This window comes from Crocuta crocuta, unplaced genomic scaffold, assembly GCF_008692635.1.
Source record: "Crocuta crocuta isolate KB4526 unplaced genomic scaffold, BGI_CrCroc_1.0 scaffold163, whole genome shotgun sequence".
Lineage (NCBI taxonomy): Eukaryota > Metazoa > Chordata > Mammalia > Carnivora > Hyaenidae > Crocuta > Crocuta crocuta.
Genome location: NW_027529533.1, coordinates 3,542,733 through 3,556,926, shown reverse-complemented (window position 1 = coordinate 3,556,926; position 14,194 = coordinate 3,542,733). Strand labels below are relative to the sequence as shown.

Here is a 14,194-nt window from a genome sequence, read left to right as displayed (position 1 = left end):
CTGACTTAGGTGCAGTGAGATCAAAACTGGGTCTCAAAAAAGGAAAAGGAGCTAATTAGAAGAATAGAAGGGGGAGAGTGTTCCAAATAAAGAGGGGAATCATAGGTAAAGGGACAAACAGATTTCAAAGTCCATAACTGGGGGAGAAAACACAAAATTAATCACTTGGGTTTGAGCAAATCAACAGAGAAATCTGTTCAAAGCGTAGGTTTTTAAGTACACATTGGAGACAATGAACAGCACTGGTGGTGTTTTCAGTGGAATAGAGTATAAAGGATGTATCAAGCACATATTGGAAAGAATCAAATTCTACTTTTCTTAAAAAGCATACGCTTCCTGGAAATCTCTGTGTTATCCACTCTGCTCCTTTCTGTCACCTATGACAATTACAGTGACAAACTCAGTTTTTTTTTTTTTTTAATGTTTTATTTATTTTTGAGAGAGAGATAGAGACAGCATGATCAGGGGAGGGTCAGAGAGAGAGGGAGACACAGAATCCAAAGACAGGCTCCGGGCTCTAAACTAGCTGTCAGCACAGAGCCCGACGTGGGGCTCGACCACGAACTGTGAGGTCATGACCTGAGCTGAAGTCAGACGCTTAACTGACTGCTTAACTGACTGAGCCACCCAGGCACCCCAAACTCAGCTTTTGATATCTCAGAAAATCTGTAGACTTTTTTGGGTGCATTTTACAGCCTACCTGTATTTGAGAAGATGGATAGGAAAATTAAGCCATAAAATGATGTTAAAACTTTTAATGAAAAAGGCTCCTGTCCCAATTACAAAACAACACAAATAAGGTTGAGAATGGAATATTGTATTTCCTTAATATTAACTGAAATGCTTTCGAAATATTATATTTGAATTGTAAATATTACATAGGGATGCTTTTTATTTTCAAGCTGAACTTTAAGATGTAAAAGAAATGGTGGTGCCTGGTTGGCTCAGTCAGTTAAATGTCTGACTTCAGCTCAGGTCATGATCTCATGGTTTGTGAGTTAGAGCCCCACGTCAGGCTCTGTGCTGACCGCTCGGAGCCTGGAGCCTGCTTCGGATTCTGTGTCTCCCTCTCTCTCTGCCCCTCCCCCACTCACACTCTGTCTTTCTCTGTCTCTCAAAAATAAGTAAATGTATTTCTTTTTTAATGTAAAAGAAATGGTTCTTGAAGATACTGATGAATAAGGCAAAAGGATGCAGTGTTCTCCTCCTGCTGCTCAGTCAGCCTAGCACGGGTGGGGTGATACTACTCAAGCACTCCTAGAATTTCACGGTGGTTAGATTATGTAGAGATTCTCAGTGCATGATCTCAGTTCTGGGTTTACACCTTTGGTGAGCGTGTAAGGGCTCTGCTCCTTGGCCAGAGCCTATCTCTTGGGCCTAAAATTCTTTGCATGGTATCCTTTACAATAAGTTTCGTCTTCTTTCTTAGAGTTGTTGATTAAACATTCTTTCCACACTTTAGGAAACAGTTTTCATGCTAGGGTTTTCCAGCTCCAGTTACCTTCTCAGCAGCGTACACAGAATCCCCACATCTGGAACACTTCTCAGTAACTCTGTATTTCTGAGCACATTTAGAAGCATCAGACATTTCTGGGGCGCCTGGGTGGCTCAGTCAGTTGAGCATCTGACTTCAGCTCGGTCATGATCTCACCGTTGTTGAGTTTGAGCCCCAGGTCGGGCTCTGGCTGACAGCTCAGAGCCTGGAGCTTGCTTTGGATTCTTTGGCTCCCCCTCTCTCTGCCCCTCCCTCCCTTTCTCTTTCTCTCAAAAATAAATAAATATTTTTTAAAAATTTGAAAAAAGAAGTTGTCAGACATTTGTAAATTTGCTGTAGCCATGTGAGGTTGAACATCTTGGGTTTGATGCCCACTAGCTTGTCCCCACTGCCCATGTTGAGAGTGCCAGTGCTCCCACTGTAACCATAGCCTTTTGGCCCATCCTTCTTTCCCTAGCAAGATTTGCAAGTAGATCTCTTCATCATGCATCACTGCTGCTGTGACATCTAAGTTTTTCCCGCAGTCCATGCACAGAAGGCAGCACCTGTGGAAGCTTCTTCCATCACCCTGAACCTCTTCAGCAGACTCCCACACTTGCTTCCAGCTCCCTAGACAAGCATTTGGGTTGGAGGTAGGACCCTGCACCACTGACGGTAGCTAGGGAGGCAGAGGAAAGGGAGCATTTGTGGAGTCAGGGAACCCAGGAACATTTTTACAAGTTCGCATCTATGCACAGCTATTTCACAGAGACTTTGTATTTTTACTTTTTTCCTAATATTTCTATATCATCTCAATGCTGATTAATTTGTATATTTAATTGTTAAACATTGGTCCTTTAAAAAGCACCAGTTATTTGGGGGGGGGAGGGGCACCTGGGTGCCTCAGTTGGGTAAGATCAGATTATTGATTTCAGATGAGGTCATTATGTCACAGTTGGTGAGTTCGAGCCTTGCATCAGGCTCTTGCTCAGAGTTGGCTTGGAATTCTTTCTCTTTACCTCACTTTGCGTCTGCCCCTCCCTCACTTGTGCTCACTCTCTCTCTCTAAATAAATAAAATAAAATTTAAAAAAACAAATAAAAATAAGAATAAAAGCGCTAGTTACTTTTAAATTCACTGTTTTTATTTGAAATTATTCTTCTTCCTTAAGAACCATTATTTATTTCTTAACACTATGCATCTTCAATTCTTTTTCTTTAGATTCTTAAAAAAATAAGAACTTTATTGGGAAAAAAACAATTCAAACAAAATGTGCAAACTAATTCAGTTACAAATCTTCAAAATAACAGTCAAATTTCATTGACTATTTGGTTGTTCTATAGTTAGTATGGAAGTAAATGGGCTATAAATAATCAGGCTGCAGAGTATAAATCTAAACTTGTCAAGCTTAGCTAGTTAGAAACTGCTTTTTTTTTTCTATATTTCCATTAGTCATGAAAGAGACACAGAATCGCTTCCATGACACTTTTAAGGAGCTGAACATTTCTATATATGCATATTGCCTGGGGATATTGGAAATAGAAATTCCCCCAAATTAAGTGCCAGATTGTTGAGAAGCATAAACACAAGGGGTAAAATTTTACCTTTAGCTATGTTAATGCAAATTGAGACCGAGTCATGAATATATTACTTTTATTCTTCTGGATCTGAGATTGCTGTATCAGAAATGGAATGTTAGCCCATTTATCCTGTGGATATAACACATTACGTATGTCCCAGAGAGCACATTTTTTTCCTTGTTGTTCCTTTTTTTTTCTATACAAAATAGAGCTGGTAGCTCATTTGCTTATAGGCTCTCAGAACTCTCTTCAACTGAACAGAGGCATCTGAAATGCCTCTGCCATCCAAAGATTATCATTCCAGTGTAAATCAGAGCAGTGCTTAAAGCTATCTCACCCTGGTGGGCTCCCCTGCCCCCAAGGGTACCAGATCACATAAGTTGACTGATTGATCAGTGAGATCAGTGAACTACTGGCTAATTCCAACCCTTCCTCTCATGAAACTGATGAGTTGCTTTCCAGTCTTTATCAAATTGAAGAGTCTTGTTAGTATTATATAGTCAGAGTTCAAATTTATCAGACTGCTGAGGATACTTTACAGATGGTTGTATTCCCATAAACACATATTTAAATGTGTAGTCTAATGTTTGTGTGTGTGAGTAGAGAAGATGGGAGTATGTAGTCCTTAGATATATTTAATGTATTACATTATCATGTTTGCTTACTCTATCCACTCAAAATGCAGAAGCCATAGATAATAACTAAACATGATTTCAGACAAGAAAATGGAATGTCTTTGAATTTTCATTTAAAATGGAAAAACACCAAGATAATTTGAAACTACGTCTCCATTAATATTTTAGCTTTTATTAATATTGCTGATGTACATATCAAAAGTATTATTTTTCCTGTCATTTATTTTGTTTTTTTGAACTCCACAGCATGATTGTAGATGGATCCGCTTGGATGGTGAGATACCCTGCGTATACATACTAGACAATCTATGAATTACACTGTAAAACTTGTCTAGGAGCTGATCTTGAAGAGAGATCATGATTCATAATAATCAAAGTGCTGGGTCCCAAAATAGAAAAATAGCTAGTATTTACTGCGTGGTTGCATAGACCAGACACAATCCAAGGGTTTTACCTGAATTATTTCACTTAATCCTCTCAACAGCCCTGTGAGATATGCATTAGGCAGACTAACAACATTACCGAGGCTTATCACATGGTTATACTTGAAAAATCAAATAATGGAGTGTTTAAAGAATCAGAGGTAATATGTCGATTCATTTCTTTACATAGGTGCTCTTATTCTTTTCAGATATAAATTAGCCCAATCGTATTAAATATCACGCACTGTGTGTAGAGTTGGGTAATGATCTCCATCGAATAATGAGTGCAGAGGGTCTACTTCACTCCGAGTGCCTTCTGTTCCAGCTGTTTCTACTTATCTTAATTTTCTTAATTGGGTTACGATTAGGCTGTGAATGAGATGTTAACATGGGAATTGGAGCTTTTCAACAAAAGGGTTTACTTCCTTATTGTTTTGTGCTTCTTAACTTCCAGAAGCCTATTTCTTGCTCCATGTTAATTAAAAAAATATTACAAAGTGTTTAAGACAAGCTTATGGCATGTAAAGGATAACCTATTTACATCTCCGCAGATCTAACAACTTGCCTGCAAGAAAACCATAGTTTGGGTAAAATTCTTCAATTTATTTAGGGTATGAGATAATGTTTATTTAAAGATGATTGTAATCTCTCATCTGTTTCTGACATTGTCTCCAGGCCTGACTTCACTTAGTAAATTGAAGGCTATCAGGTGGACAAGGCTGGAACTGGAATGGTAAAAGTGAAGTGTAAATCCTTGCTCTTCGAGGAACAATCCTTGCCGCAATGGCAGCATCAGCAGCACCTGAGAAATTGTTGGAGCTGCAGAATCTTAGACCTAGTTTACCTTCAATCCTATTGAAACAGAATCTGCATTTTAACAAGATCCCCATGTAATTTATATGCACATTAAAGTTGAGCAACCCTGTTCATGTCTAATTATAGCAACAAACGAGAGGCAACTCCAAATTCTGCATTCTGATCATATATTAAGAACATATGAAACCCCAACTAGGTAAAGTAGTCTTAGGACAATTAGATTTAAATTTTTAATAACATCACTGCTCTAGATTAAAAATCACAGGCTGAATGTTTTGAAAGCATTAGGTAAGAAAAGTACAGAGCCAAAGTTGAGTTAGAAAGTGCTATTACATTGGTTCTTTAGGCCTATGTTCTCTAAGGAAGCTAGACAATCCAATTTTCTGATTCTCTGTGGGTCGGTGGGCTGTATGTTTGCAGACTGATACAAGGCTAGAGAGTCTGTGGAAAGTATTTCATTCCATCCATAATTTTCCCCACTGTTTTCTTCTCCATTTTATTAATTAAGCCTTTTATTTATCATGTAACTTTACCCGATTAAGTATACTTTACCATTAAAAATGAATCAGTAATATATTTTCAAAAATTCTCTTCCAAAGGAGCAGATTTTTGAAGAACGCTGTGCAACTGTTTACCTGAGTTGCCAACTCTTGATGTCAAAGGGACTTAGCTGAGATTTTTGCAGCTATCCTGTAATAAGTAGAACATGCCTGTGCGGCTTTACATCCTGTCCATGGTCACTGTTCTCTTTCTTCACCTGTGTCTTTGCTGTCCTGAGACTTAAAAATGCTATCCAGAAATTTTATCTGCGCTTTAATTATTGGACTACCCAGTTCCTGGCTGAAGAGGGGTTTTAGAATTTCTGTAACTGATTTGATGGCTAGAACTGGAACTGTTTGGAACAAATCATTGGAGGGACAATTGACCCAGACTTCATGATTATTTCTGCTGCAATTTACCAGGCACTTCATTTTATCCACATTAGAATCAGCTTTCAGAATGTATGTCTCTGGCCTATCTTTTCCTTCCCTGCCATCAAGTATTAGCACTCCAAATAGCTCAAGGATGTAGGGGCTGGGCTTCTTGCTCTTTCCATAACGACTGTAGTATCCGAATATATCTCCTGAGCTATAGCTCTATTCTGAGATAACAGTGGGATTGCCATCTTTTGCATTCTGTTCACCTGCTACGTATCAATTAAGGCAGCAAACATTGGTTCTGTATATTGCCGGCAAGATATATCTTCCTTATTTCTACTTGGTATCTTCATTGGAAGAAGTTTGTATACTCCCGATCAACTCAGTCCTCTTCTATATATTCGTGTAGGTGCTGGCTGGACATTTCTTCCAGGGAATTTCTGTGGCCTCTACACTGTTTCCTGCCTGAGCACCATTTTGTTTATCTAAGGATCACTTTGTGTGTTTATATCTCATCCAATCGTCAGAGAATATGGCAACATTTGTAGTCTTTGCTCCTTGCTAGACCTGTGCCTTTGTGGATTACCTGTGTAGCAAGTTGAATTTCTAGACACCTGAAGCTCATTTTTATAGTGTTCCCTCCTTGATACTTTGTCTTTTCACTGTGGGGACTTTTTTCATGCTGATGCTAGATGGGATATTTTTTACTCACTGCTCATAACCATGTTAGCATTGTCCATGCCAGTATCAGCCAACAATTTGGCTCATACTATCCTCATACTATATCATACAACATCCTCATACCATTTTCTGTTACTTCCGACAATAAAGCCTAAACAATACAGGTACACAAATGCCTTTATTGTCTCTGTGATGCTTCTTAGAAGGTGGAGGGAGGTCAGTATTCTCCAGACTGAGAAGGTTCTTTGAAACCAAAGTACAACACAAGCCACAACATACTGTTTACACAGAGTTTTATTCAAGGTAACTTACGGACAGAGGGGAAGCAGGGCTGATAATCCAGGTGGTAGGTGGCCATTCTCTGCCTCCATTCTCCACAGAGAATTCTATAAAGAGAGGGACACGGTGGTGAGGCCACAGGGTAGTTAGCTACAGAAGGGCCATTTGTGTGCCACTTATCTCTCCTAGCTCTCTAAAGTGGAGACTTCTATGTTTTCACTTTAGGAAAAAGCAGAACAAGCCTTTCTTCATTCTGGTCAGGGCTTGAATTAACCCCAAGGGAGCCTAGAACTCATAGCTCGATGGGAGGTCTTCAGGCATCAGCAAGATGGAGGGCCAAAGATGGAGTCAGTGTTGTCCAAGCTCCTACAGATGCTTGACTTCCTTAAAAGAATTTTGGAAAATGTGGCCAAAGTTTAAGATTAAATTAAAGGGGCATCTGTGTGGCTCAGTCGGTTGAGAGTCCAATTTGGGCTCAGGTCATGATCTCACAGTTTGTGGGTTCGAGCCTCAAGTCGGACTCCGCACTAACAGCACAGAGCCTGCTTGAGATTCTCTCTCTTTCCCTGTCTCTGTGCCCATCCCTGACTTAGGCATGCTTGCTCTCTGTCTCATTCTCTCTCTCTCAAAATAATAAATTTAAAGGAAGATTAAATTTAAGTATCGGTGGAGTGCATATGGATGTTGGCATATTATGCTTACTTTTTTGAAGATTTACATTGCTTCACAATAATAACAGTTTTAAAATTTAATTGTTATATTAAACTCATTTTAAATATTTAAAATGGAGAAAACTGCAAATCTTCCGTGAACAACTCTGTCAAGCTTTTATTGGTTGTTATACTATTGCTGGCTCAGGCAGCAGTGATGCCGGGGAAATTGAAGCTTTAGGGCTAAACAAAGCTGTCTTGTGGTTCCTTCTCTCTGAATACTCTTCTCTCCCCAAAACACAAATCTGGGTTCCCACTGTCCAGATATTTTGTTAATTTTAGGCTCAAAAGGGCCTTTCTCGATCAATAACTAATAATCTTTCATCTCAGTCCTTTCTATTCCTCTGCTCTACTTTATTTTTCTCGACAATAATTAACATAATGTTTACTTTTACATGCATTATTTTAATTGAATGTCTCCCACCACTAGAATGTAAGCTCCTTGAGGACACTGTATGTCCACTGCCTAAGGGAGTGCCTGCCACATAGGAAGCACCAAAATAAAATATTTGTTGAATGGGCAAATGAACAAACAACTAAGAAACATAATATCTGATAATATGCCCTTCCTTCCTTAGGATGTCTTAGTGTAAACATTGAATTCATATTTATTGAAAATCTCATTGAACCCTTGAAGTTTCTTTTCCTTTTTTTTTTCTTTCTTTTTTTTTTTCGGCAACTTTGCTTCTCATGCTCTGCAGCCTCTTGACATCAGGATTCAGGCAGATACATCCATTTGGGCCACTTGATGGCTCAAATTCGTAAGAACATCTCTTAAGATTTACTACCAATTTCTACCAGGAATAGAAATTGCGAATTGCCAGAGTTATCCAAGATAGTTTAACCCTGAATATAGCAGACAATGGAGAAGATCTTATTTTTAGGATTCTTTAGTCATCTTAGCCACTCCACTGTGAGATAGGTGAAGGAGACTGGGATTCTTTCCTCAAGATCTACAACACCCAGAAGCAGGGTAAATAAATGTTATGTTCTTTCCCCTCCTCCGTGTTGATAACTAATAACAGGAAGTGGGAAATAAAAGAGATGATAAGCTCTCAAAACACTTAGAGGGAGAAATAGTAAACTGGACTTAAGAAAGCCCAGAGAAGAAGGAATAGCATTGTAACAAGCACCTACTTGAAAATGCCAGCTCTCTGATTTCTTTTCATACTTTGAATGTATCTTTTAGAAAGGAATTTAAGGAAGATGTCTATACTGAATGAGTGATGAACAAGGTACTTCTGTTCTATAATGAGGTGCTTTTAATTAAGAGTGATAATTCACATCACTTAATCCAACTTTTGTGAAAATCACTTGATACGAGATACAAATCAGGCTGAGCCATTTCCCAGAGCAAATGTGTATGGTTGCCCCACAGCAGGACCGTCATGTGATGATGCATATGTCTCAAGATGATAAAGAAGATGTTTTCATTGAACTAAGAAACAAAAGTGAATTTTATAGAGTTCCATGTTTCCTAGTCTTAGAGTAAACCTATTTTCTTTTCAGCTTTTTCTCAAGGAATTCTATAGACTCTGACCCAGAAAACCAGCCACAGTAAGTGCATTTCTTTGTCTGTGAAGTTGATATCAAGAACACATAAGGCTCCAGTTTTTGAAAATAGGAGACAAATGGCTTTATGTTGGAAGCACATGGTGTTATTTGGAATAAAGTCGTGAAAAATGGAGAAGTGAGAAGCCATTGACAGGGTCTGGGAAGATATGTTCTCTACTAGGTTTAAATAATTGCTGTAGAGACTATTCATTTACAATTAGCAAATATTTTGTTTCCTTGATACCATGATTTTGCCTATGATATTTTTCTCTTTGATAAGATTTAGAATCCAATTAGGGGGCACCTGGTGGCTCCGTTGGTTTAGCATCCAAGTCTTGATTTCAGCTCAGGTCATGATCTTACAGTTCTTAAGATTGAGCCCCACGTCAGGCTCTGTGCTGACAGTGGAGAGCTTGCTTGGGAATCTCTCTCGCCTTCTCCCTCTTTGCCCCTCCCCTGTTTATGCAGTCGTAGGCTCTATCTTGCTCTCAAAATAAATCAACTTAAAAAAATAAAATAACATTAAAAAATCCAATTAGACTAATGAGTTCTAAAATTTGTAAACCACCCTCCCCTCACACACACACACACACACACACACACACACACACACGAATTGTCTATTTAGTAAGTACGTGTATAAACACTATATCCTGTGAAACTGGAAGATCTACACAGCAGAGCTGAGTACTATTGTTACCTGAGATTCCTGCTATTGTTTGAGCCCCAGTGAAAACTATCCTTGCATTTTTCTGATAATTCATATCTCTACCTTTAGTAAATCATTCTTGAAATTTATGAGGTTCTTTCTCATTTTGACATGAATGTGTTGGGGAGATTGCCAAAAGACAAAAATCTTTTATTTTGTGTTTACAATTTTGCATGTTAGATGTTTTTCTTCCTCTTCTCCTTTCCCTGTTTCTTTCCATCTCCACTTCTCTCTCCCTCTCTCTTCTACTTTCCTCTCCTTTGCTTCTTTCCTTTTTTTTGCTTCTTTGTCCATGTCTGAAATTAATATGTGATCACTCAGTGTCCCGAAAGAATGGAAAAAGCACAAAACCCCTCACTCTTTGCAAATATTTGTCACTCTACCAAAAGAATCCCAAGTGTATATAGGCCTGTTTAATTCTAACCGAATGTAAATATCAGGCTTCTGTTCTATGAGGTTGTGTGTTCCACTAGAAGATTCAGGGCTAAGTGTCAGTGGATGGTTACCATTTCTAGCTCTTTCAACAATAAACTTGAGGGAACTGATACCTAGAAATCTGGGACAGACATTGGCTAAGAATGAAGCTGTGTTAGTTATTGATAAAATGCGATTTACAATTTGAAACCCACTTATGTGCCCAGTGCCAAATTGTCCACATTGTTTAGAAATGGATTGATAGCTTTTCCTTGGTTCAACCTGTACAGCCTGCCTTTTACTACAAAAGGTATAAAAAAAAATTCTCCGGGCTCCTGGGTGGCCCAGTTGGTTGAACGTCCAACTTCATCTCAGGTCATGCTCTCATGGTTAATGAGTTCAAGCCCTGCATCAGGCTCTCTGCTGTCAGCACAGAGCCTGCTTCAGAATCTCTATCTTCCTCTCTTTCTCTGTCCCTCCCCTGCTGGTTCTCTCTCTCTCTTAAAATAAATAAATAAATAAACTCAAAAAAATAATTATCTTAACTTTTGACTGGACAACATTGAAAACAAAATGCCTTTCACATGTCTTGCTGATTTATAATCTAATGGCAAAGGATGTCTGCAATGGAGAATGAATGAGGCTGTACCTGGAAGTGTAAGACCCTCTGTGATAGTACGTTCCTTCTTTCTCCTGATGTACTCTACTCTTTACTTTTATTAAAGCTTTGTGTTGCTACACCCTGAGAAGGGTTGGAGTCCTAACAATTTACAGGCCGTTTGGAACTGACACACTTGAACTTTTTCAGATATAGCTGAGAGGCCGATTTAGATACTTTCTTCTTCCTTGCACACACTCAGAGTAAACATATTTGCAACGTGGAAGATAGGGAATAGTAATAAAGGGTTTATTCTTATTTCCAAAGCCATTTAGCATGTAAACCATTTAAGAGAAATATAATATTATGAAATATAAGGGTACATAATTTCCCAAGGATTTTTTTGGAGAAAAAACACTAGGAAGTAGTATTTGACATTTATTTTGACATAATACAATAGATATTTTTGTCCATAATATAATATATTGAATATGTTGATACTCAGTGTTATATTATTGTTTTTCCTAAAAACCTACAAAAATAAGGCCTTTTAAAATGAATTGACCAGTAGATGTTCACAATTTACAGATAGTAATTTAGTTTCCCACTTTAGGGATGGTAAATTTAAGCATGTATTAGTGCCTATTTGGCATTAACTAAAATTTTAATCAATTTAAGGAGAATACTGCCTAAGGCAATCTTAGTTTGTAGTTATTTTATAATAATTCTTATTAAAGCATTTTACAATAATTTTTTATTTTATTGCCGATTTTCCATGGCGTCCAAATGAATTATTGTTAGATGTCCTTACCACCTTGCTATAAAAGTCAAAATCACTGAAGGATGCTCTCAAGCATATGAAATCCTCAATCACATTCATAAAATGAATATTAAAAGACACTCTATTTTTTATTATCCTGAATAAAAGAGAATGTTATGAGTTTCATGCCAATTGTCAAACTTGACTTTAGTAAAAAAAATACATATATATATATAATACATCACACTACACACACAAGCACACACATGTGTTAGTTTTTAATGCCATGGTTTTCAAACTGGACAACAAAATGAGAAATACTAATAGAGTATTTGCTACTTACCCATGTCCCTATGTTTTTAATTTCAGTCATGAGTCTCTTTTTTAAAAATGACAGCATATACATCCACATTAAAGCTGCATTGATATCATTTCTTTTAGAAGACAGTGATTTCAGTGATTTCTAGACAGTGTTCAGGACACAGAAGAGGTTTTAACACATTTCTTTCAGTGTTTCCTGCCTTACCCTCTGCCCACTTCATATTTTCTATTCTAAGATTGCCTGAATGGCAATGCTTGTATTTTTATTTTGAAAGAACATTGTCATATCTTGTCTTCTGAGATAATTCTGCAGCTTTTTCTTTTTTTTTTATTAAGTTTATTTATTTATTTTGAGAGCCAGGGACTATGTGCATGCAAGCAGAGAGAGGGCTGAGAGAGAAGGAGGAAGAGAATCCCAAGCAGGCTCTGGATTGTCAGCTTGGAGCCCGAAGTGGGGCTGGATCTCACAAAACGTGAACTCATCACCTGAGCTGAAATCAAGAGTTAGAAACTTAACCTACTGAGCTACCCAGCTGCTCTAATACTGCAATATTTTCAAAGTGATAATTCATCTATGCTCTCTTGATCCCTCAAATTAGTTTTTACATTTTTTACCTTTAAAATCAACTTTGCTTTAAAAAATCTCCCAAGGAAATTCAAGCATAGAAAAACTCAGCTGTGGATTAATCAATTTCTAATAATAAGCAAAGAAGTATTACTCCTTTTATAAATGAACATTTCAGTTGTACTTTGACTAGACTGATCAGTCTAAAGAAAACAGAAACTTTTCCTTTTCTCATCTTCATTAGATCATAGTTTTTATCAGGTTTGGCTGTTGAATGAATGCCAGATGCATTCAGTGAAAAGGAGATTGATTTATCATATTCATTGTAAAGCAGTGATATCTGGTGAAAATACAAGGTAAATGTTTTGCCTTTATGATAAGGTAAGGGGGCTACGTGGGTGGCTCAGTTGGTTAAGTTGCTGATTTCGGCTCAGGTCACGTTCTCATGTTCGTGAATTCGAGCCTCGCGTCAGGCTCTGTGCTGACAGCTCAGAGCCTGGAGCCTGCTTCAGATTCTGTCTCTCTCTCTCACCGTCTCTCTCTCTCTCTCTCTCTCTCTGCCTGTCTGCTGCTCACACTCTGTCTCTCTGTCCTTCAAAAAGAAATAAACGTTAAAAATTTAAAAAAATAAAATAAATTAAGGAAATTGTAGTCAATATTCTTTAGTCAATATTCTTTAGATACTTGGAGTAAACTTCAAGGCCATGTTGAGAAAGACCAGATATTGGACACAGTAACCAGAGGAACATAAAAGAACAGTAACCTTCTTACCTAATTAGAAGAACAGGGAAAGATAAGCTTCAACATAGTCTTCAAGCCCGTGAAATTTTATCGTGGAAACAAAGCAAAACAACAATCAAGTATTTTTAACTTCTACCATAAATAGATGAACTAAAAGGGCTTATGTCATAGCATAAATACATGAGATCTGTACCATCCTGAACATGAAAAATGATTTAAATTTTAATGGTCTCTTCAATATATTGTCAAATTTGAGCTGAGTATGTATGGGTTTGATGACTTTCAAAAAATCCTCCCAGGCCCATGAGTTGCTGAGTCTATCAAAGTATCACCTTTTACTGTTTGATGTGGCTATAACAACAAAACATCTTTCCATCATGTACAATAAAAAAAGACTTCAAAGAACCAGATGAAGCTGGGAACATTTAATCTAAATTCATTTTACATAAATGGAGAGAAAAAGAGCCTAAGATTTTGCAGTGCTTGGGTTTTTTTCTCTATATAAAAGTAATTTCATTTTTAAAATAAAAATTGTCATTAGATAATTTTTTACATCTCAGTGGTTTTGTGTAGCTTTGAGCAATGTACAATATGTTCCTCTTTCCTTGAGGTTGTCTGATATAAGTGAATTTGGGGTGGTATAAATATATTAAGGGAAACGGATGTTTCACTGTTTAAAAATCGTTAACATCAACACTTCCCTAAAAGGAGAGGACAAAAAGAAGTTTATTTTATGTGTAAACTGTCTTCTTTACACAAACAAATGCACCCCAAAGTAAACACCTTCATTTTCATAATAGCCTTATTTAACCAAAATGTAACACTTAATAGCAGATAATTAGTAAATTTTAAGTCTTCAGTACATATAGCAATACATAAAATATACATGCATATATAGCAATGCATAACATTAAAAAGATTTAAACATCCCTTAAAAAGAACTCCACCTATCTATAAAACATAATCCAAGGTTAAAAATTTCTACCAGTTCTTTCAAGTATAACACTGAAGCCAAAAG

The 14,194-nt window shown here is 37.3% G+C and overlaps 1 pseudogene; it reads right to left on the bottom strand.

The window, feature by feature from the left end:
• Positions 1–1,293: 1,293 nt before the first annotated feature.
• On the bottom strand, positions 1,294–2,072 carry LOC144229244 (cysteine and glycine-rich protein 2 pseudogene; annotated as a pseudogene).
• Between the last annotated feature and the right edge of the window lie 12,122 nt (positions 2,073–14,194).